This window comes from Sphaeramia orbicularis, chromosome 21, assembly GCF_902148855.1.
Source record: "Sphaeramia orbicularis chromosome 21, fSphaOr1.1, whole genome shotgun sequence".
Lineage (NCBI taxonomy): Eukaryota > Metazoa > Chordata > Actinopteri > Kurtiformes > Apogonidae > Sphaeramia > Sphaeramia orbicularis.
This window is the reverse complement of record NC_043977.1, coordinates 6,768,889-6,795,231: the sequence shown is the minus strand read 5'-3', so window position 1 is coordinate 6,795,231 and position 26,343 is coordinate 6,768,889. Positions and strand designations below refer to the sequence as shown.

Sequence of the window (26,343 nt, the reverse complement as noted above, 5' to 3'; positions counted from 1 at the left end):
TCATATAAATGTCATTTGGGCTTAAAGTCTTACATGATAACAGCGTGTCCACGGTGGGTGACAGGTGGGTGAACGCCGTCTGTCTGCGTGGGCTTTGACTGACAGGTTATGACGGATACCGAGGACGACTTTCAGAGCTTCTATTTATCCAGTTTAACTTTTTTCTCCGATCTCAGGCAGCTGTGCAGTAGTTGTGCTTGAACAGTTACACTGACAAGACCATCAGAGGATTCAGTCCTGAAGTGTGTGGGACTTTACTACAGCAGCCTGATAATACACACTAATTAGTCTATTTACACATTCTACACAGCTGCCGTTACTGGGATTAAACACCACTGTGTGTTAGCGTTTATCGCACAGCTGAAACTTGAAACACTGTGTTTTTGCTGTTTTCTTTTGGCGTTAGCGTGGGGAGTTTCCTGCTCTGTCACACTGATACGATTATTCTACAAAGATTCTCTACATTTGTGTCTCGTCTACATGTGATCACAGTATAAGGGTTTAAAACATCTGCCATTTTATAGATGGAAATAAGGAGATAAGAAAACGATGCCATCATATGTCATCGTAAGTTCTATGTCATAGAACTAAACATGGAGAATCAGCGTTCAGTTTCTATGCTCCATATATCTAGAACAAACTACCAGCAAATCTCACGTCTGCTGAGAGTCTGAGTTCTATTAAGTCAAGGTTAAAGACTCACCTGTTCACTGCTGCCTTTGACTAAAAGGCTTTTGACTTTTTAAATTTTATATTCTCTTTTGAAACTCTGCATTGCAACTCTTACTTTAATATGTGTGTGGTTTTTTTTATTTATTTTTTTGGGATTTTATGTGTTGTTTTCTTACTTGCTGTTTTTAATCACCTTTTACATGTTTCTTTTATAATGTTTTAAATGTGTTTCTTTTTCCCTGTCGTTGTATTTCAATGTCCTGTGTGAAGCACCTTGAATTGCCTTGTTGCTGAAATGTGCTATACAAATAAACTTGCCTTGCCTTACCTATGTCAAATATTATAAACTATATGGACAAAAGTATTGGGACACATCATGTCTACAGCTGCAAGATGTCCTGTTCATGAGGATTTGAGATAAAAACATCAATCTTTCCTTTTCTGGATTTATTTGTCCCAATACTTTTGTCCATATAGGCCCAATCCCAATTTACCCTTCGGCCCGTCCCCCTTACCCCTACCCCTCCATTTTGCACGTTGGTGTGAAGGGGCAGGGGTGTGCTGATTCTCGATGAGTCGGAGGGGGAGGGCTTAGGGGGAAGGCTGTTTGGACCTGGAAGTGGAGATTTTTCAGGACCACAAGTGGAGGGGTATGAGAGATGTCCCATAATTCTGTTCAAACCATTGAAAAGATTATTATTATTATTATTATTATTATTATTATTATTATTATTATTATAACCTTTATTTAACCAGGAAAAAAAAGCTCACTGACATTAAAAATCTCTTTTTCAAGAGTGTCCTGGCCAAGACAGGAGCAGCAGCAGAAGTTACACAAAATGGAAATCACAGCCGTACATTCACACTAATATACATAAACACAATGAAAATCAGTACTAAAAACAAGCTTAAAACTGATAAGAACATACATATAAAACATCACCATAAAGATGGAGGTAAACAGCTAAAAAGTACAGCACTGTGACGAAAGAAACACATAAATGTACGCATTTTCCTCGTAAACAACTTTACGTTTAATGCTGTTTCAATGTGTTTTTTGCTGTGTTTCCAGTACATGGTACAGGCTCAACTTGGCCTTTTTGCGTTTCCATAAAGAAAAAGGTCCAGGTACTCTAAAGTCAGTAGTATCCTGTAATGGAAACGGTCTCCAGGAATAGTACCTGGTACCCGAGTCGAGTCGAGCCGGTTGCACGTAGTGGAAATGCAGCAATAGATCGCATTTCTGCAGTTTATACTTGATAGCCGCAAAAAGATGACCAAAGCCCAAAGAACAGAGACGGTTACAGCTGCTGACGGCATGGTGAATACTGTCAGAAACAAAGTTCTCGCATCTGTTTTTTTTTTTTTTTTTTTTCTGGTTTCCGTATGAGTGTTAAGGTTTTTTCGTTTTGTTTTTTTGTTTGTTTTTTTTATTTATTTGAACACTTAACATTGAACAGTAAATATACAACATAGTATACAACAACAAGGGTAGAAAGTTCCACAATTGACAAAATCTTTTACATTAAATAGAGAAATACATGTAAGTAAAAACATTAGGAAAGAAAAAATAAATAAATGGATAAATAAATAAAAAATAATAAAATAAAATAAATAAATAAAAATAAATAAAAATATGTAATAAAAAATTGCTCGAGTAATAAATAGAAATTATACAAATTGAATAAGATTATACATGTGACATATTTTTTTGTTTTATTTGCTCTAGAATTTATACTGTTTCTCAAATTGTCTACGTAATTGGAAAAAAGGGCTTTGAAAACGTCGTCGCATCTGTTTATAGCAGCATCGATGACTGCTGATGACGTAACAGGTCTGGAAGGGTTGTCCCATTTCATAGGGGAATGTTCAACCCCTACCCTTTACAACTCTGTTTCAAGGGGTAGTGCCAAGTGCAAGGGCCGAGGGGGAGGGGTGAGGGGTGAGGGGGAGGGACAAGGAGTGAATTGGGATTGGGCCTAAGGCTATGTTTATACATAGGCGGGTATTTTTTTTAAACGAAAATTTCCCCCTCTCCATTTAAAAAAAAAAAAACGTGCAGATGTGATCATTTTTGGAAAACTCTGCATTTATACGGCCCTGTATATCTATACCATCAAGAGCATGACAGGCCCGTAGATGGCAGTGTAGTGGGACGATCAGGTTCTAGTGATGTGACGTTCACGAATGAATCGAATCTTTTGAACGGCTCTTTGAAACGAACAATGGGAACTGAGTCTTTGTAAAACGCCGTTCATTTTTTTTTTTTTTTTTCTTTTTAGGGGGGAGTGTCCAATTGCCTGTCAGTTTAGCGTCACTGGGGAGGCATTGGCTTTATATACAGAGTAGAAGTGAGAGAACTCCTGATGTGGTACTATTTTGATATTTACATTAGAGATATCAAGTATTTTGCAATGTTACTGGAAGTATTTTATTTGCACTACAGTTTTTTAGGTATTTAAGTACTGTAATTGTAGTGATTAATCACTGTTGTGTTTTGTGCAAATTTTTTTCCGTTTACTCACATTTATTGTTCTTGTTTTGAGGAGAATAAAATGTTATTTCATAAGAAAATGTTTTATTTTCTTCTTCATTTTTAGGCTACAGACTAGTCCACATAATGTACCGTGATGTTTTTTTTGTCAAATTCCAGCATTTGCCTAATGTCACCTCTCATGTCATGGATTTAGCCCACACATTTGAACTATTCTTTTTTACGGTAAGATAATATTTACTACCGCACCAATTAAACACCTTTAAAATGTAATGTCAATCATCACATGTAGACACTGAACCCTAAATTGCTCCCAGTCGGGCCAGGCAGCGCCTCGCATGGCAGCAGTCGCCCACTGGTGTATGTGTGTGTGTGTGTGAATGGGTGAATGTGAGGAATTGTAAAGTGCTTTGGGCAACATGAAGGTGTAGAAAATGCACTGTATAAGTTCAGTCCATTTACCATTTACATGTAGCCTATTTAGTCATTAAAACATTGGTGTTTCAAAATAATGAAAAAAAACATAAAAGAGCCAATCTTTGGAACGGCTCTTTTCAGTGAACGGCTCCCTTCAAAGAACCAAAAGTCCCATCACTATCAAGTACCATTAACCAATCAGAATCCTGAACAAAACGTTATTTCTGCTATGAACCTCTGGAGAACTAGTTTTCCTGGTTCTGCATTCGAGACCAATACAAAACAAAGGATGAGACGGTGACTTTATTTACAATCACAAACTGCTTTTCAGATGTGTAATGAAAAAGGGTTTGAACTCTGAGTCGAACCGTGTTAGTTCTGTGGTCGTTAACAGCTGCGTCTGTTTTTAATCATGTTTTGTCTGTAGTTCATGTAGACCGCTGTGCACGGACGAAAATTAAGACTTAACTGGACAGAACAGATAAAGGATAAACAAATGTGAAGTATGACGATATGGAGACACCTCATAAAAGCCTTTTTTTATATCAAGTAAATACACAAAGATCCTGTTACGCAGATGAAGTGAGCGCTAATTAGCTAAGATGCTAACATTCGCTAACACCAAACTTGTTTATTTTCTCATTTAATCCTTGTAACTTCACTCATCAGCTCCATCTTCTTCCTCTAAACTGGATCACATGTGAACTTGGTGGAGTATTTCCTTTGTCCGTCCGAAAATCTCCATTTTCGCGTTTCCCTCTATTTACACACAAAGACAAACGTGGAAATTCAAGGTCAAGGTCACTTTATTTGTACCCGTAGGTAGATTTGTTTTGCAGTCTAGGTGATTGCTTTGGTATTACAACAATACATACATTGAACATGTAAGACAGGTACTTGATCACGCTTACAGACAGGACAAAAAGACAAAAAGTGCTCAGTGTTCCACCATTCATCAGTATAGCAGCATGGATAAGTAAAAGAATATAATAAATAAGATCAAATAAATAAAAACAAGATGCAATAAAACACAATAAAAACCAGAAAAGATAAGAACAAACTCGGGTAAAAACCAGCATAAGAGCATAAAATTTAAAAATCTGAAGTCACAATAATAAAAATAATAATAAATTGAGCAAAGAAATGGGATAAGTAACTAAATAAGTTAGTAAAGTGCAATGTCACTATTTCTTATTGAGCTCAGTGACGGCGACAGGAACAAAGCTGTTTTTATAACGCTGTGTCCTGCACCTTGGGACTAAGAACCTCCGTCCAGAGGAATTTGAAGTGGATTTGGAATTATTAGAAACCTTCATTTACTGTGCATGTGCCCGTCGTTGTCATGTAAACAATAGACACAAACGCAAAGAAAAACGGTTTACAAAATCCGTTATGATAGGTGTAAACGGCCCTGTAGAGTATCCTGTTGTAAATGTAAAGAGGATCCTGATGATCTGATCCATTAAAACAAATACAAACTGATGGAAGATGAAAAGTCTGAACTTGGATGTTTGTGCCTGTGCAGTGTTAGTGTGTGTATCAGTGTGTATGTGCCGCGATGGTTCAGCGTAAACACAAGAAGTCGATGTGTGGAAACAGTTTGCATGTTTTCCCTTTTTTTCCCCGATTGTTGTCCTTGTCATGTGTTTGTTTTTGAGTTCAGATGTCCCAGTTAGAACTCAGCGCTTTGTTCCTCAAGCTAATACCAGCCTGTGCGACTCTCACAACAACATCCACATCCACACGTTTTACATATGCAAATACTGCGGCGTACACGGTGTCAGTCGGGGATTTCAGAGCTACTTTAATCACCGAGGGCAATCCATGAGGAGGAATTTATGGAGAAATCTGTAGCCGATCGAGTCTCACAAAACGCAGAAAAACACAACAGAGAGAACAGTCGCAATGCAGAAAACAGAAACAAAAACAAGACGACGTTCAACTTTTTCCAGGTTTCACAGACATTTCTATATCGATGTGTTTATGCATCTTCTACTAATGAAACCCTGAAAGACTCAAAAGTGATTTATCAGCATTTATTATAATATTATTCTCTGTATTTTGTGTTTCAGTGAAAATCCTGGTATTTTTCTAATATTTAATTTACCAATCATGTACATGTTCCAAAAACTTCAGAGTGAATTCCAAGCATATTATATCAGATGAGAAAAAAATTACAAAAAAGTGACTTTTTTTTACAACAAAAAATATAATTAACTGACTATAAAAACAACTGTGTCCATCCACTGTCATTGATCCAACTCCATGGGTTTTACTGGTGAATCAATGTTGTAGAAGATGATAGTGTTTCCATGGTAACTACGGAGCCTCTGAACGTCCAAATGGGTCGTATCTGATCTTAAATCTTTACTAAGGTTCTCACAATTCATGCATGAAAGGGTTAAACAGTTTAGATCAGTAGATGGTTTTAGTCGGTGGTTGATGTTTGGGTCTTTATGGGTTAAATATTCATCATCCATTGTACATACATACATCAACCACCGACCAAAACCATCCACTGATCTAAATGTTTAATATCTGTTGATCCACTAATCCTATCAATACATGTAAATAATTGGTGTAAAATACAGTTCTTCATCTTTTCATGGTCATCAGATATGACCCATTTGGATGTTCAGAGGCTCCGTAGTTACCATGGAAACACCATCATCTTCTACAACATTGATTCACCAGTAAAACCCATGGAGTTGGATCAATGACAGTGGATGGACACACTGGGTTTATGATTGATTTGACTGAAAAAGTCACTTTTTCTTCACTTTTCTGTTTCTGATAAAAATAACTTTTGAATTTACTCTGAGCTTTAATGAATATTTACATGATCAGTGAATTAAATGTAGGACAATACATGATCTAGACTGAAAAAACTCTAACTAAAGAGGATAATATCACAATAAATGGTAATAAATCACTTAAGAAAAGCTAAATATGGTCACAGAGTCCCAGTCCAACCTTTGGGGGACTAGTATGTTCAAGAAATCAAAGGCAAGGACCAACACCAAAGGCAAATGCATATGTGTAATTGGAGTAAAATTATGGGATAACCATAAAGAATTAAAAACATGCACATTAGTCATTACATTTAAAAGGATGTTTAAAACTAAGGTATTCAATAAATACACACTACTGGGATAAAGTAACCCAATTATCAATATGAATCTAAGATTTATCTTAGATTCAATTATTTGTTTTATTTATATTATTGTTTAAAACTGCACCATCTTATTTTGTTTTGTTTCTGCAACCTTCCTTCTTGTAAATAGAGTAGGCATAAATAAACTGTTGGTTCAGCTACACCTTTTCACCCATATTTAATATAGAAATCCAAACTCTATGTATGTATATATCATGTTTTGTTAAATGGACACATAATTTACTGCTACTAAAATATATATAGAAAGAGAGCGAGAGAGACATTTATTTGGGAAGTACCACAAAAGCACTGGGCCTTTATGGGTTAATTTAAAGCTTACATGACACATGTAATGTGATTTTTGGCGACTTATTTTGATAAAACTGCAGCTAGAACATATGAACATAAAGTTTCTTTTCTCTGATTTTACACAAAACAGATCCTCTGAAGTAAAATCATCCCGACACTGAACCTTTTATTTCAGTATCTGTCGACTCTTCATAAACTCATGTTTTTGTCATGAGTCATTTTTCTTCCAGAGACAAACAAACTGTCGCTCGCACTTAACGAAAATGAAGGGAAATGCAACGAGATCAAGCCGATGTTGTGGCGGCTGCAGACGCTATCATTTTCATGAACTCTGACTGTGATGGGCCAGCTGTGGAGAGGAGCACTGAAATTGTCAAAAGTGAGTAATCTTTTTAATTTAGTCGGCGTGAGTGTAATGGTGAGGAACACACTGAATAGGGCGGAATCAGCCGCATGAATAAAAATGATTGTCTTATTAGGAAAAAACCAATATAAGAGCAATCACTATATGTGATAACCCAGACTGCCACGTAATGCATCATGTTTCAGTGACCTTCAGAACTAATACCACGGCACATGTACACAAAAACAACTGCAGACGGAGGAACATTTACATCAAATCACATCAGGACCTGAAATTATAATAGAAGAAAAACCAGACAAACATGAAGAAAACAGAAACTTTCCTTTTAATATTTACTGATGTTTTATTAACCCTTAAAGACCCAGGACTCCTTTTGTGACTGTTCCCAAATGAATTTATCTATAGTTTTAGCTTTTAAGTGATTTAGCTCCATTTATTACAATGTAATCCTCTACTTTGTGCTTTTTTTGTGTGAAAACCATGTATTTTCCTATATTTAATTTACTGATCACGTAAGTAAATTCAAAGGTTATTAAATCAGAAACAGAGAAAACTGAAGAAAAAGTGACTTTGTTTTTAAAATCTATCATTAACTGTTCATAAACCCAGTGTCCCCATCCACTGTCACTGATTTTTTTTTTCTTCATTTTGTTCATTTTTATTAATTTTACTTGGTATTTTAATTTGTTTTTGTTCATTTTGTGGCTTCTTGTGTTTATTTGTCTACATTTTGCCAGCAATTTTATAATTTTTCCTCAATTTTGTTCAGTGTGTGGCTTATTTTCTTCGTGTTACTTATAATTGTGTTGGTTTATTATAGATTTTTTGTTCATTTGATTGATCATGTTGGTCGTTTTTGTTCATTTTGGGGTTTTTTTTTCTTTTTTTTAACTTCATTTTAGTAAATTTTTTGCACATTTTTCTCAGTTACTTTGTAATTTTTTTTTATTGTTTTAGTGCAACCTATTTATTACTTAATATATGTAAACCCAGTGTGTCCATCCACTGTCATTGATCCAACTCCATGGGTTTTACTGGTGAATCAATGTTGTAGAAGATGGTGGTGTTTCCATGGTAACTACGGAGCCTCTGAATGTCCAAATGGGTCATATCTGATGACCACGAAAAGATGAAGAACTGTATTTTACACCAATTATTTACATGTATTGATAGGATTAGCAATTCAACTTGTTATTGATCCTTGATAGAACATGCTGGGACATTGGTCCTATTTTTTTTTTTTTTTTCCATGTAAAGTATAATGCACTTTACAAGGCAGATCAGCCCCCCGCAATCACCACCAAAACTGAATCATTGGTTCCTTGTGCCACTATCAACATTCAGTCATTCATTCATTTTCTGAACCCGCTTTATCCTCACTAGGGTCACTTGGAGCCTATCCCAGCTACATAGGGGCAAAGGCAGGGTACACCCTGGACAAATCGCCAGTTCATCGCAGGGCCACTATCAACATTTCCTGAAAATTTCATCAAAATCCTTCCTCAACTTTTTGAGTTAACTTGCTAACAGTCAAACAAACAAACAAACAAACAAACAAACAAACAAACAAACAAACGGACAAGCCCTGATGAAAACATTAGGTAATAATAATAATAATTAAAAGTAAAATGTAAAAACTACAAATCAAATGATAGAAATCCTAACATGTTCATTCTCATTTCTTGTTTTAACTCTTTTCTCTGAATGTCTGGTTGATTTTCAGTCTCTTGGCCCGGTACAGTGGGCTTCATCTGGGCTCGGGGACTCTGGACGACTCCATAACCTCCTGGAGGTGTCGACACAGTGGCCATATGGAGAAGCACTGACTGAGCAGACACAACACAGACGCTCAGTGTGATGGAATGGATTGTGTCCCCTGTGGCCCGTGGGCATGTCCACCACTCATTAGTTTCCCATGGAGAATTGATATTATTCACAAAGCTGCGCGCTTCGCCTCAGATCTCAACTCCGACCGCATGAATAGGAGGGTGACGTGAATGGGAAGGAGTGAACAGGTTAAGAGGAGGATTTAGTGAACCACCGCCAATCTGAAGGCCATTATCTGAGAGCGCTCTTCAGCTTCACAATGACACAAAGAAGTCTAACAATGCTTGATGTATTATCACGCAATTTAGACGCTATTTATTTTGTCAATTCATGCCCCGATCACAGTAATACTTAAAGAAAAATTCTGTCACCAAAAAAAAAAAAAAAAGTTCCAATGTCCCTGTATGTCGGTGTCATGTTCTATCAAGAATCAATATCCAGTTGAATGTGTGAGGTTGTCAGGTTCTGTCTCTAGCCCTGTTTCCACTGCGTGGCATCGGCTCGACTCGACTCAACTTGACCTTTTTGCGTTTCCATTACAAAAAAGGACCTGGAATCTGGTACCCGGTACTACTTTCTTGGTATTACCTCCGCTCAGGTTCCAGGACTGGGGACCAGATACTAAAACGTGATGTGTAAACACTGCAGACCACTGATTGGTCAAACAGTTGTCTCTGTGACCCGCCATTTTACAAAAAACAGATGCAGAAGTGGACAGTAAATATATCGGTACATTAATCCACATGATAACAGCCCAAAACTACACCATGGTCGGTCGAGGACATTCAGTCTTTGGTGGCCGACGTAAAAATTCAGACAAGACAACACGCAACGAGCAAGTTTTCAGCAACTCTCTGAACTGACAACACGGAAGTATCGCTATGACGTCCAGGTACTGTAAAGTCGGTAGTATCTTGTAATGGAAACGGTCTCCAGGAATACCAAGTCAAGCTGAGCCGAGTCGAGCTGGTTCCACGTAGTGGAAACGCGGCATGTGTTCCAGTCCTGTGGTCTGGATGCAGATCAATCTAACAATAGAAGTGGGCGGGACTTTCACTGGAGGAGAACTCAACTAATTCAATCAAAGTCCAAATATGACTTCTATCAGTGATCCATGGAACTATAGTCATATCTGTGACCATTTACATGATATAAACCATCTAAATATGGACCATTAGAAGGAAAAGCACATTTTTTATGTTTTAAAAATATGTCAAAAATCTAAATTTCTCAAATCCACGAGCAAACTTTGTAGACATTATTCCAAGGAAGATACAAATAAAACTTAAAATGAATCCGACCGGTAGCTTCCCACAAGAAGATTGTTGAAATCTAGACATTGGTGACCTCAAGTTTGACCCTTCAGGATCACTAAAGGTCAAAGGTCATGAACTCAAATGAAAGTCCAGATCTGTGGTGTCGCCTGGAATTGAAATGGGGTCACCTGAAATTTCTAGCAATTGATAAAAATAGGGGAAAAAAAAAAACATTAATAAAAAAAATACATGGTGAGTTGACAGAGACAATCACATTCATAAAAGACATGACAAACTGTGGTTGTGAAACTGCAGCACTGTGGTTCTGTTTATCTGTCAAATGTTCATTGTGGTCAGTTTCAGATGCTGCAGCTCTTTCATAATTCATAGTTTCAGTTCTTGTTTGTTCAGTATTAATTGTCCTCCTTGTAAATCACAGCTGGACTGACTGGACAGATCCTGACCAAGGAAAATCCAATTCTCCCTTTGTGCAGTAATCTACACCTGGATTTACTGCCTCTGTCCACAATAATATACATTATATAGACTAAATATGTTTAATTTAAGTCTGTGTTATTGTATTTTTTGCCTCATGTGCCTGATGTGCTGATGTGTTGATACTGTCTAAATTTTATACTGTCTGTTTTTATTGGAATTACCTTGGGTCGTTCTTAAAACGAGGGTTAGGATTTAGTTTAGTTAGAAATAGGGATTGTTTTCATAATAAGTTGTAGTGTTTTGCTTAATGTCCCGTTTATAAACTATGGTTAGCTTCTGGGGTTACCTTTTTACAAAATCATATCTTGCTGGAAATTATGAATACAACTTCTATACGTACTTAAAATGATTTGTAAATAAATCTGAACTGAACTGAACAAAATGTCGTCTAAAATTAATCTTTATTTGCAACATAATATAGCAAACTATTACATGATCAAAAACAAATTATTTCAGCGAAAAAAAAATGTTTCCGTTTTGAATGTTGCCAGAAATTTGTGACGTTAAATATTGGGAACCACTGATTTATGTGGTTTTGAGAGTGAGTTTTGTTTTTTGTTTTTTTTTTCTTTCTATAGACGTCTCTTTAAAGTTAGGACAAGAACTATCAAGAGGTTATGAGTGAACAGAAACGTCAGGAGTAGACGGAGATGTCAGCGGAGCCCAGAAGATACTGTCAGATGAAGAGAAGAAACAGCTTGAGGACGACATGACGACGAAAAGAAACCATTGAGCTGCACAAAAGGGGAAAGAGGAAGAGGAGGGCGGCGAGGAAGAAGACAGAGAAATGATGAGGACGAGGACAGAAAAGGAGTCAAAGAGGGGAAATGGGCTGAGAGGACGTGAAGAGGCCAGGTGCAGTGGCACAGCAGATGGAGGGAAGGGGAAAAGAGTGATGGCGGGGGGGAAACAGAGGACCAGAGAAATTAATGTCCCGGCCGTTGTGCGATGGGGCGTGTCCGCTTCAACGCCAGCCCGCTTTTCTACACTCTTAGACTGGCTGTTTTTTTGTTTTTTTTCCACTCGTCTCTTTTTCTTTCTCCATTCAAGCCTCCTCTTCGGAGCTCTTTGTCTACATTTCTTGCTCTTTCATCTGCTGATTCACTTCACTAACTTTCCTGGCGTGATTGTACACCACAGAGAAGCCCCCAGAGACTGAATATACACAGTAAATAATGCTTTCAGAGCTCATGGTATTATATTGTCAGCTGGTTCTGTAATAGCTGTTAACACACTGCAGAAAAGGGAGTGAAAAAAACTTCACTTTTCTACGTAAAAGTTGCCTAATTTGACTAAAACACCCCTAACCTTGTCTTCACAGTTACATTCCAACTAATACTGAGCTGGAATTAACCAGAAAAGAGTGGAAACGATTATTTGCATAATGCCGACAGTTGTAGAACTTGTCCGTTTATTAGCTCTTTGTTAAATGGCTGTGTTTTCATTACTTGTAGTAAAATGCAGTTTTAATAGGATCTTGTTTTATTTCCCATCACGGTCCTTCAGAGGCTGGAGTTTTATTCTGCTTTAATAAATCTGGTCAAACAAAAGGGGCCAAGTTTCTGCTTTTACTACTACAAGAGTAGTAGTGCAGTGTAGTATAAGTACACGTAAGTACACATTCAGCTGCATCTTTTATTCTTCAGCTGTTGTAAATCAGGGGCTGTCATTTTAGTTCAAGGGCCACATACACTACAAACAAAAAGTTAAGGATATATATTGGGGGTTTTTTTGGTATTTTTTTGGGTCATTTTTGGTATTTGTAAATAAAAATATGTCTGGTCATTAAAAAATGTTTCATTTCACACAAAAAAAAGTAAAAAGCGCTGTGCAAGAACCTCAACTGAAAAAAATAGCCCAAAAATGTAAAATATCCTCAACTTTTTGTTTGTAATGAACATAAAACAAGAAAAGCACTCGGAGAGCGCAGACCTCCGCCAACGCAGATCAGTGGGGCCCCTCCCACCCTCCCACCCCGATCACCACCAAAATTTAATCATTTCTTCCTTGTGCCAGTATTAACATTCCCTGAAAATTTCATGAAAATCCGTCCTTAACTTTTTGCGTTATCTTGCTAACAAACAAAAAAACAAACACGCACACATGCAAACACACAAAGCAAAGCGATCACAATATCTCCTGGCAGAGGTAATAATAACATCTGACTATAACGCACGTTCTGTGTCCGTCCAGCATCTGATCGATGTTGCAGCGTTTGTACAGGTTTTCCTCAGCCGTCACAGGCCCGATCACCACCAAACTCGCCAAATGAATACAAACATTACCTGACCATCTACTAGGCACAATTTAATGTCCGTATTCTAATGTTGTGAGGTATGCTGGGAGATTTTAACAGGGTCCCAGCTCACCTCAGACCGGGTCCCAGCTCACCTCAGACCAGGTCCCAGCTCACCTCAGACCAGGTCCCAGCTCACCACAGACCTTCACAGGCCCCATCGCCGCCAAACTCACCAAATGAATAGAAACATTACCTGACTATCTACTAGGCACAATTTTATGTCTGTATTCAAATGTTGTGAGGTATGCTGGGAAATTTTAGCCTCTCCTGCTCTCGTACAATGGCACCACGGGCACAATGCTGCTAGTAACCTACAAATAAGGTCAAACTCCAAACCCTTCCCTATGTGTTTGAGTGAAAAAAGTTAAATTACATTATGAAAATGTTTATGTCTGTAAAGTATCCTTTAAAATAATGTGAATAACATGAAAAACCTGAGATTTATTGAGGAAAAAAGGAGCAATTTTAACAATATTCTACCTTCATTTATCATTTACACATATGCATTAAAACTTACAGATCACAGCGGATCTATAAATACACAAGTAACAGGAAGAATATTGATAAAATAGCACTTAAAACATTTCAGGTTGTTCATATTTTTCATATTTTTGTCAAAGGATAGTTTGTCAATAGGAGTTGTCATTATTTATAGGTTATTTTGTTATTATTTTACAGCTCTGACTCACTTTAGGTAATATTGGTCTGTATGTGGAACCTGAACTAAAAGAATTTTAACACTGTTGAGAGTTAATATCTTCAGTGTCATGTTTTGCATTTCACAATTTCGTCAGGGGTTGGATTGGACCCTTTGGTGGGCTGGTCTTGGCCCATGGTCAAGCAACGTTTTCAGCTTTCAGCAACATTTCAGGTTGTTTTGTATCTTGTTTGACTGCAATTCTAAGATAACGGTGGCTAGTTCTGCTCTTTGTTGCTGCTATTTAGACACAAAAGCGAGGCAATGAAGAACTCTGGAGAAAATGTGAGGATTTTTACATGAAAACTAACCCAAGTCCAACTACACAACATAAAACCCACTCCTATATGCATAAGAAAAACACAGAAAAACAGACCATCCATTCACCATAGTCTGATCCTAGTCTGCTTTAACTTTAACATGTAAATGGAACTATTGTGCTGTTCTTCTGTCTAAGATTGTTATGATTGTTGATATTTGTATTATGCATGTTTTGCTTGTTCGCATACATGTTAAATTTCATTGCATGTTCAGAATAAATCACTAAATCAAATCAAACTTTCACTTTAACACTATTAAATTTAATTCAATTTAAAACTACCTCAACTTGTACATCTGTATTTCTTCATTTCAGAATGGTCTAATTTAAAATAGTTCAGCAAAATTCCACATGGTTCAGCTGCATTCAAGCCAAGTTTTCAGCTCTCAGCAATTTTCATGTTGTTTTGCATCATGACTAACTTCATTTCTAAGCTAGTTTTGCTGTTATTTAAGCACAAATGTAAAGACTTTCACAATAAAACTGATCTCAGGACATCCTCAAAGCTGTATTGTGTGCATAAATAAATAAATAAATAAATATTATTTATTATTTTTATTTATTTATGCCGTTCATGGTTGTGCATTTCATCAGTAAACATTCAATAATCATCAAGTAAACAAACATGTACACACCCATGCTCGAAAAGGAGCAGGATGAAGAAAATCTTATATTTCTCTCCCCCTTCTAAATAATAATAACCTTAATGGTTAGCCATACACAACTAGCTATAAAATCATACTGTATACAGTCAGACAAACCAACTAAATACATCCAAAGATAGTACCAAATGAATACAAAACCAAGTGCAAAACTACATATCCAGAAAGTACAAAACATAGGTAAATATAAACCTGATGAAATGATGCAAAAACATTTTACCCTTCCAAAGCAAGTAAATAAATGTCACAAAATACAAAACAAATACAAAGCCAAATGTAAAACTTAGAACTGTTCATATAATCTCACTGTTTGTAAATAAATAAATAAATAAATCAGCTCCAGCAACAGCTCAGACTTCAACACAAACTTCATGTTAGTCTGTGAATTCTGCGCAGACTTCCCAGTTCTTTGAGACTCCGACTGGAAACACCATGAACAATCCCTCTTCTCTTCTGTCACGGAGTCGCTGAAGCAGCACCGACATAAACATAATAATCCCTTTGAGCGCCGCAGGGGGACAGGATGCCCATATATGGAAGCGAGGAGAAAGGGGGGCGTGGCGGGTCCTACAGGGCCACGTTGGGGAGGTTGACACGGCGGAACGGCTGAATTATACTGGAAAGGCTGGGAACAGAGGAGCATCCAGACTGTTGGAGTGGACTCAGTGTCTGTCTGGATCTGGACGAAACCCTGGCCTCCTTCCGTTGCCCTCCACGCCTCTGTCCTTCAGCCCTTTTCTCTCTAAAAACACAGATTTTTTTCCAAACCCATCTGTCATCCACGGCAACTTTTACGTCCTTTCTTCTTCCTTTATTTGTGACTTCTTCTTCTCTGCCTTCTTTCCAGTCCTCCCACTGTTTCCACCTCTGTATCCCACACCTGTTCGCTTCTGTGTGAAGTCCAAGACTTTCTACCACAATCAGCAAAAACACTCCTGATCACATTTCTGCTGCTGCAAATCTCACCTCTTTTACAGAACGGGAAAACAACTTCAACTATTTTAAGTTTGCCAAGATATCTGAAGAAAGTTTACAACAAAAATTACTTATGTACTTTTATCTAGGGCTGCCAAAATTAACCCGTTAACGCAGATTAATCCATCATCACGATTTATCTGATTAAATATTTTAACAAAATTAACCCAACTGCAGCACTCTGACCCTGACTTTTTACATCATGCATTTATAAACAGTCTTGGGAGTACTGCGTTACAAAAGTAATGCATTACAGGAACAGATTACCTTTTTTGCACTAACGCAGTAGTGTAATCAATTTTCAGCAATATTTTACACCGTACATGTTCAATAGTGCTTGCATTACAACACACTTTTTGCCCATAATTTAACTGCTAAAATGAAAAAAAAAAAAAAACCAAAACAAAACAGCAAGACCATGAGACCTTAAAGGGCTCATATTTCTCTAAATCCACGTTTATTAGTCTGTGGTTCATTTATTTGTGTATTTGGACCCTAATAGTTCATACAGTTTGAATTTGAACCCTCCAGGTGTTGCAAGACTATCTTTATATTCATTTGGGCAAAAATCCAGTGGATTTCTACAGCCTGTTTTAATTCCTGCTTAATTTGTTACATTTTATAACTAGTTATGTCACAACATTTGCACATATAAGGTCCAGACTTCAGATGAACATTTCTCCGAGGACAACACAATTGTTTATAATTGTAGTCCACACTGAAAATATGTCCAAACTTGGAGCCGATTACCTAAAAGGTTCAGTTGTTGGTTGAACAGGACAGAGCAGTACAGCTAACAACCTGGAGGGGGCAGGGCCTGAAGTGTCTCATGTGCATTTAAAGGGCCAGCGCTTAAAACCACCTTTCTGGGGTCATTGCTCAGAAATAGGGTTGAAGATGGACCTGTGGAGTTGAATGAATGAAGAATTCAGACCCAAGCAGAGCATTTACAGTTTATGGAGACCACAGGGAAATGTGGGAAAATGAAGAATTCCATTTTTTTTAAAAAAAGGAAAATATCACTCCTTTAAGAAATCAAAATGTGTCAGGACAGTTCTGTTTCCTGTTGGTGTTCAGCCAGTGGGTGAAGATGGCAGAAGACAGTCCAATGGCCACATGGACGTATGCTCATTACTAATTTTTACTAGTAATTATGCTATGAGGCTAATGATCATATAATCTGAACTAAGAAAAACAAAACAAAAATGCTCTTTTTTCATTAGATTGGAGTATGGTCTGGACTTGTGCCTGGTTTAACATAGACAAGTGTGTCAATCTGAACCAAACAGGCCACATATCAAAGTGGAATGACCTTTAACCTCAAGCTGGAAAACATAAACTCTCTGTGGACGAACGTGATGCAGTGGTGAGGACTGTTACTTCACAGTAAGAAGGTCTTTGGTTCGACTCCAGCTGGCGTGGGCTCTCTTCAGGTACTCTGGCTTAAGGGTAGTTTGTCATCGTTGCCTGTAGGTGTGAATTGTTCGTCTGTAATGAACTGGCACCGTGTCCACCTTCACCTGTTGGTAACTGAGAGGCTCCGACACCCCCACCATCTGAAAATAGATGGATGTGAATGTACAGTCAGACTGAAGGCATTACCCATGTGGTTGGTTTTTTGTTTGTTTGATTGCATCGCCACTGATGGAAAATATTCGTGGGTGAACTTCACTCTTGTGTGTCATGTTTAGTCAGACCTTAACCCTTTATAGGCTTAGTTTAGTTTAGTTTATTTCAAATATGCAACAAAACAAAATAATCCTACTTAGTCCTTATAAATGAAACAGACTATAAGAAAATAAAACAAACAAAAAGCATAAACATATACATGAAAACAAAGTATGACTTCATTCTCATAGAAATACTCTGACATTCAACATTTCAACCTTATGCTGCGTTTTCACTACATGGTATTGGCTCGACTCAACTCGACTCAGCCTTTTTGCGTTTCCATTACGAAAAAGGACCTGGAATCTGGTACCCGGTACTAGTTTTTTGGTATCACCTCCGCCGAGGTTCCAGGACTGGGGACCAGACACTAAAACGTGACGTGTAAACACTACAGACCACTGATTGGTCAGAGAGTCATCTCTGTGACCTGCTGTTTCACAAAAACAGACACGGAAGTTTACAGTAAATATGTCGGCAGGATGACATGATGACAGCCTGTAAAACTACACCATGGTTTGTCAAGTAGGTTCAGACGTAAAAATTCAATGTGAGCTTGATGAGATAACACGCAACGAGTGAGTTTATCAGCACCTCTCTGAGCAGACGACATGGAAGTAACACGCCGCATCGTTATGACGTCCATGTACTGTGAAGTCTGTAGTACCCTGTAATGGAAACGGTCTCCAGGAATAGGACCTGGTACCCGAGTCGAGTCGAGTTGAGCCACTTTCACGTAATGGGAACACGGCATTAGTGTGTGTATTACTTTTGTGAAAGTTTTTAACATTCTTTATTATGTAGAAAATCAAGGTCAGCAAAATTACTGTATTTGGTTCCTTACCCATAAGTGGCTAAAAAAAAAATTCAAGTACAGTATATATAAAAATTTGTGCTGTCAAATGATTTTATTTTTAATCAGATTAATCACGGGGCGGCTGTGGTTCAGGTGGTAGAGCGGGTCGTCCAATAACCGAAGGGTTGGTGGTTCGAATCCCGCTCTGTCCTAGTCAGTCCATTGTGTCCTTGGGCAAGACACTTCATCCTCCCTGCCTCCAGTGTAACCCACACTGGTGTATGAATGTTTGGTGATGGTCAGAGGGGCCGACCCTGTCGGTCTGTCCCAGGGCAGCTGTGGATACAGATGTAGTTCACCACCACCAGAGGGAGAATGTGAGAGTGAATGAATAATGGGTCAATAATGCAAAGTGCTTTGGGTGTCTAGAAAAGCGCTGCATAAATCCAATCCATTATTATTATTATTATTATTATTATTATTATTATATTACAGGGTTGCTATAGATAAATTTCGATTAATCATGATTAAATATCGTTCCTTTTCGCGTTAATATGGTATTTGAAGGTGGAAGTGCTTTGGTGAAAAGAAGGCATCCGAAGCAGATGTCGATCCACCTCAGCTGGACCTCTGGATGTGGAGGAGCAGCGGCTCTACTCCGAGCTCCTCCCTGATGACTGAGCTCCTCCCCCTATCTGTAAGGGTGCACCCAGCCACCCTAAGGAGGAAACTCATTACAGGTGGTCAAAATGAGTTTCCTCTGTAGGGTGGCTGGCGCACCTTTAGAGATAGGGGGAGGAGCTCAGTCATCAGGGAGGAGCTCGGAGTAGAGCCAGACTCTGTGTCCGGGGCTCGGGTTGTCAAGTCCCCCTGCCGTCGACTGTTGCCCAATCCACCCTGCACTCGTCCCCTACGGTTTCCTCGGTGGGTGATGAGCCCATTGGAGGTCGGGCCCACGTCGTCCCTTTGGGCTGAGCTCGGCCAAGCCCCATGGACCCAGGACCCCGCACCAGGCACTCGCTTATGAGCACGACCCCCAGGCCTGGCTCCAGGGTGGAACCCCGGCTGCACCATACCGGGCGACGTCACAGTCCTCAGTTTTGTCGTCATCATAGGGGCTTTTGAAGTGCTCTTGGTCTGACCCGTCACCCAGGACCTGTTTGCCATGGGAGACCCTACCAGGGACACAAAGCCCCCGACAACACAGTTCTTAGGATCATTCAGGCACTCAAACTCCCCAACTATGATAAGGTGGCAGTTAAAGGGGGAGGTCAAAGTTTTAATCAGATTAATCATAATGGATTAATCTGCATTAATCTTGACAGCCCTAATAAAAATACAAGAAAAACCCATGTAAGGAGAAAAGAACATCGCTTCTAGAACATTAGACCAACATAAGTGCTGATCCAGACCCCTGTCCACATCCACATGACCCCTTTGAACATCATTCCCTACATTAGTTCCATTACTTCATGGTACCGAACAAAGCAGGTGGACCTTACAGACCCTGGGGATCACATTGGACCTTACAGACCCTAGAGACCACATTGGACCTTACAGACCCTAGAGACCACATTGGACCTTGCAGACCCTGGAGAACACATTGGACCTTACAGACCCTGGAAACCACATTGGACCTTACAGACCCTTACAGACCCTGGAGAACACATTGGACCTTACAGACCCTTACAGACCCTGGGGACCACATTGGACCTTGCAGACCCTGGAGACCACATTGGACCTTGCAGACCCTGGAGACCACGTTGGACCTTACAGACCCTTACAGACCCTGGAGACCACATTGGACCTTACAGACCCTGGGGACCACATTGGACCTTACAGACCCTGGGGACCACATTGGACTTTACAGACCCTGGAGACCACATTGGACCTTACAGACCCTGGAGACCATATCGGAGCTTACAGACCCTGTAGACCACATTCGACCTGAGATTGTTGACTCCCTGTCCTCCCTGGAACTGTACTTGTCACTGTGTTCTAATGTATGTGGAAATGAGCAAAAATAGTCACTTGCCCGATAAAGGGTTCAGACTACTATATTCCTCTTTAACTTTATGCTTGGGTGACTTTTTGAGTCGCTCTAACGTCTCCTGGCCTTGGTGCGTCATAAAATGCGCTGTATGTTCACCCTTTAAAAGCAGAGTAATAACAGACTGAGCCTTTACACGCTTTTAAAGCCATGAAAGTGAACAGAACGGATTGACAGAAGCGACGCTGACGTGGATTATTGCTTATGTAAGTCATGTAATTTCATTATGGCGTAAGACTGTGTGTTCTCTCCATCTGTCTTTTTGCATCTTCGCTCTATCATTCTTCTTCTTTCTTTTTTTTTTTTTTTTCCCTTCCTGCTCTTCTGTCCTGAAAGATTTTAAATGTTTAAACAGCAGCTGTGGTCAGTCATCAATCAGCCTGACATCAGATGATTAGGACTCACACATACACACAACCTCAGTCATTACTAAACACCTAATGGACACGCAGCCAGGCATTGGCCTTTAAGCACTGCGTCTATCATGTACACACACATTACACTCTCACTCTCAATCACTCAAGCTCATTAGCCTTCTCTTCGGCTTCATCTATCTTTCTCTCCACTTCTAACATCCATTCCATCTCCTCCCCATCGTCGACGCCTTCTCTCCTGTCAGACCCCGTTTCCTTTGCAACCCCGTCTCCTTCCTTTCACATTTCAGTCTTCATTTCTGTCCGACTGCATCCCCGCCGCCGCCGCCGCCTCACGCGCAGGGCGGCGTCCTCTGTACTAAATCTTGTTTCCTGTCCGTTGAGGCTGATGCTGCCTGCAGCTCTATGCAGAGTGATAGATGATACAATATTGAGCCACTGTAAAGCCGCGACGGAGATCTAGGGTTCTCATAAGAAAAAAGGGGCTCGGCAGCCTGTAGGGAGAGGAAGACGAAGAGGAGAGGGAGGATGGAATTATGGGAGAGGGAAGGAGAAAGAAGAGGAAGAAACCGAAGAAATGGATGTAGAACATGAAAACGCAGGCGGGAATGAAATAAATGGCCACCAAATGTGAATAATTTAACCCGTAAAGACCCAGTGCGACTTTTGTAGCGGTTCCCAAGTGAAGTTTTATCTAAATTTAGTTTTTTGAGTGATTTATCTGCATTTTTTAGTAATATTACCCTATGTTTTTTGTGTTTTTTCAATGTAAATCCTGTATTTTCCTGTATTTAATTCACTGATCATGTTCATTAAAGCTCAGATTAACCCTTAAAGACCCAAACATCCAAAAAAAACCATCTACTGATCTAAACTGTTCAATACCTGTTGATCCACTAATTCTATCAATACATGTACATAATCGGTGTAAAATACAGTTCTTCATCTTTTTATGGTCATCAGATATGACCCATTTGGACGTTCAGAGGCTCCGTAGTTACCATGGAAACACCGTCATCTTCTACAACACTGATTCACCAGTAAAACCCATGGAGTTGGATCAATGACAGTGGATGGACACACTGGGTTTATGTTCAGTTAATGAGGTTTTACCAAAAAGTCTTCTTCCATTTTCTCTGTTTCTGATATAATAACCCTGAGTTTTATATATGTTAAATAAAATAAACAAAAATGAATTAAAAATTAAGAAATAATAAATAACATGAAAAAATAAGCAAAAAATATACAAAAATGAAGTAAAAAAGAATAAAATAAGCAACAAAATGAACAAAAACAGCCAACGCAATTAATAAAATGAGCAGAAATTTATAATAAATCAACAAAATAATAAGTAACATGGACAAAATAAAGCCACAAATGAACAAATATGAAGAAAAAAGAATGAAAGAGGTCACAAAATGTAGAAAAATTAACAAAATATGTAACAAAAACAAATGAAATAATAAAGTTAATAAAAATGAACAAAATGAATGAAAAAACTACAAAATAGAGGCTCTGTAGTGAACGTGGAAACACCGTCATCTTCTACAACATTGATTCATCAGTAAAACCCATGGAGTTGGATCAATGACAGTGGATGGACACACTGGGTTTATGTTCAGTTAATGAAAGATTGGACTGAAAAAGAAGCTTTTTCTTCAGTTTTCTCCGATTTGATATAATAACCTTTGAATTTACTCTGAGTTTTTGTGAACATTTAAATTAAAAATAGGAAAGTATAGTTAATTAGAGTAAAATACATGATTTACAGGGGAAAATGCAAAATACAGAGAATAATATTATAATAAATAGTGATGAATTGCTTAAAGAAGGTTGAATAGAGAGGAAAAAGATCATTTTGGAACTGTCACAAAAGTAGCACCGGGTCTGTATGTGTTATAGTTGAGGGTTATTATATCAGAAACAGAGAAAAGGGAAGAAAAAGTGACTTTTTGGTAAAATCTCTCATTAACTGAACATAAACACAGTGTGTCCATCCACTGTCATTGATCCAACTCCATGGGTTTTAGTGGTGAACCAAAGTAGTAGAAGATGACTGTATTTCTTCTGAACGTCCAGTTTAGAGCTAAGTAAAATTACATTACGAAAACCAGAAAAATAATTGAAAATTCAACAATATTCTGTCTCAGTTTATCATTTACTCATGTACATTATAACTTACAAATCACAGTGGATCTACAAATACACAAAATATGTAATAACAGACAGAATATTATTAAAATTACACTTTTTTTCTTAGACATTTCAGGTTATTCATGGTTCTTGTTATCCCTATTATGTGAACTGAAAGTTTGTACATGTAAATATTTTTTTTGCAATTTTACATTTTTTAAGAGTCATTATTTCTAGGTTATTTTGATGGTATTTTACTGGTCTGACCCACTTTAGATCACATTGGTCTGTATGTGGAACCTGAAATAAAATGATTTTGACATCACTGATTGTTAATACCTCAAAACATAAACATTTAATAACAGGCAGAATGTTGGTAAAATATTACTTATTTCATTTCAGGTTGATATTTGTTCAGGTTATTGAAAATTTTGTGAAAGGATAGTTTGTAAATGTGAAGGTTTTCATGTAATTTTATTTTATTTTTTTTTATTAGACTTGTCATTATTTATAGGTTATTATGACAGTAATAGAGACAAAATCCCTATTACTGTCATAATAACCTATAAATAATGGATTTCGTCTCTGCTTTTCGCAGATGACGTTGTCCTGTTGGCCTCATCGAACCTGGACCTTCAGCGTGCACTGGGGCGGTCTGCAGCCGAGTGTGAAGCAAGCGGGATGAAGATCAGCACCCCCAAATCCGAGGCCATGGTTCTCGACCGGAAAAAGGTGGTCTGCCCTCTCCGGGTCAGCGGAGAGTCTTTGCCCCAAGTGGAGGAGTTTAAGTAACTCAGGGTCTTGTTCACGAATGAGGGAAGGATGGAGCGGATTGGTGCAGCGTCTGCAGTGATGCAGTCACTGTACCGGTCTGTCGTGGTGAAGAAGGAGCTGAGCTGAGAGGCGAAGCTCTCGATTTACTGGTCAATCTACGTTCCTACCCTCACCTATGGTCATGAGCTTTGGGTCAGGACCAAAAGGACAAGATCCTGGATACAAGCGGTCGAAATGAGCTTCCTTCGTAGGGTGGCTGGGCGCACCCTTAGGGATAGGGGGAGGAGCTCAGTCACCAGGGAGGAGCTCGGAGTAGAGCCGCTGCTCCTCCACATCCAGAGGAACCAGCTGAGGTGGATCGGGCATCTGTTTCGGATGCCTCCTGGACGCCTCCCTGGGGAGGTGTTCCAGGCATGTCCCACCAGGAGGAGACCTCGGGGAAGACCCAGGACACGTTGGAGAGACTATGTCTCTGGGCTGGCCTGGGAACGCCTCGGGGTCCCCCTGGAAGAGCTGGAGGAGGAGTCTGGGGAGAGGGAAGTCTGGGCGTCCCTGCTTAGACTGTTGCCCCCGCGACCCGGCCCCGGATAAGCGGTGGATAATGGATGGATGGATAGATGACAGTAATACCTTTGACTGTTAATATTTTCAGTGTAATTTTTGCATTTCACAGATTCATCCCAGGGTCGGATTGGACTCTTTGTTGTCTGGTTTCGGCCTGCGAGCCGTATGTTTGACACCTTTAGTCTTTGGATAGAACCGACTCTTAAACCCTTCATACATGCGCTCCTTTCCTTTTCATCTCTGACACTCACTGAACGCTGCCAGAATGTGTGCGACTGTCAGCGGCAGTGTTTGGACTGTTTAATAGAGCCACCTGTGCTTCTCTATTAGGGATAATGACATCACACACACAGCCATGCACAGAATAAAACCCATCATTTAGATACTGATTGACTTCCATGGGCGTCTCATTCTGCTGTTGAAGCCTGTGGTGATGGATGGAGTTGAAGTTCCATACTTTCACTATTATCAACAAATTGATAAGAACAGATTTTAATTCCTGCTGTAACGGTGCAGAGTGTGTGTCCGTTATCTGTTTGATGATGTCACAGTATGGGTCTGGTTTGGTTCCAGGATGTCAGGGCACGTCCACTCATCCCAGGCTGAAAACTCGGCCATTGTTTTCTCATTCTTTTATCTACAGTTGGTCCGTTGCACCTCCTTCCTGGTGACATCATGAACACTGTGGACGATGGAAAGTGATGATTGGTCAGAGGGCAGTGAGGTCATCAGACAGCAATTTATGACTGTGGTCAGCTGACCTGATAAAGAGACTGATTTAACTGACACGAATACTTAGAAGTTCATATTTAGTCATTCATTCCATAGAACTCTAGAATACAATAGAGCAGAACAGAGCAGAATAGAATAGAATAGAATAGAATAGAATAGAATAGAAGACCTTTCAAACCATTCAAAGTCATTTTAAATCAATAGGAAAAGGACAAATGTAGCTGTAGATGTTTTTTCTAATTGTTTGAATCGGGTTTACCTTTGAGATGCTTTTAAGGAACATTCTTGTTATACTTTTAGTTCCTTTTAAAATAATGGGGACGTTTTATATGTATGTTCTTATCAGTTTTAGTTTGTTTTTAGTCCTGACTTTCATTGTGTTTATGTATATTCGTGTGGATATACAGCTGTGATTTCCATTTTGTGTAACTGCTGCTGCTGTCTTGGCCACGACACTGAAGAAAAAGAGATTTTTAATCTCAAAGAGCTTTTTTTCCTGGTTAAATAAAGGATATAGAGGGTTTAAGGTATACACTGAATACATCTGAGGACGAAAATGTCAGAGGAACTTCACTTTGGAGAACTTTGTAATTCTTGCAAAAAAAAAATAGACATTAATTTTTTGTCCATTTGTGATGCAGTTGTTTGATATTTTTCATTTTGAAATATTTGAAACTAAATTTTGTCCTTTGAGTCTGTTTAAGATGGCATTCGGGCCTTTCCAATTATGTGGAATATTTGTCTTAAACTTGTCTGGTTCAAAAATTATAAATCAAAGCATAGTGGGATCTATCTATCTATCTATCTATACATTTTACCTACAGGGAGGCGGGACTTCCTGTGTGCATATGATAAACTGAACTGCTATCCTCCTCTAAAGTGTTCAAAATACATTTATTTACACAAAAGCAAAATGAAAATAAGTGACTTAAACTGACCATGAGTCTGGGAAAACCAGGGAAGAGGAAGCACAAAAACATCAGGGATTCCAATGACAAGCAAAAACATATCCAGAAAAGAAACTCAAACTGGTTCAAAGCAAAAGATACAGAGGCTAAACTCCTTAGTTTTAACAAAACAGGAGAATTAAGTTCCAAAGTAAACTGTGGAGAACACCTACAGAAGATTCACTGCAGTCATTTAATGAAAAAGAACTAAAGGCTGAACAGAAGCTGCTCAAACAAAAGAAACTGAAGCAGCGACTGTGAAGGGTTTAAATAGAGCCCACTGATCACCAGAAAAGACTCAGGTGCAGAGGGGCGTGGTCAGGCAGTCAGAGGGCGGGGCTTAGCACACCTGAAACACTAAG

At 38.9% G+C, this 26,343-nt stretch overlaps 1 long non-coding RNA gene across 1 annotated transcript; it reads left to right on the top strand.

Annotated features, from left to right (window-relative positions):
* The first annotated feature begins 1,676 nt into the window (after window positions 1-1,676).
* LOC115412660 (uncharacterized) lies at window positions 1,677-22,270 on the top strand. Its single transcript, XR_003934366.1, has 4 exons — window positions 1,677-1,690; window positions 13,432-13,596; window positions 17,510-17,515; window positions 22,256-22,270. It is a non-coding gene; the product is annotated as an uncharacterized LOC115412660 (long non-coding RNA).
* The last annotated feature ends 4,073 nt before the right edge of the window (window positions 22,271-26,343 follow it).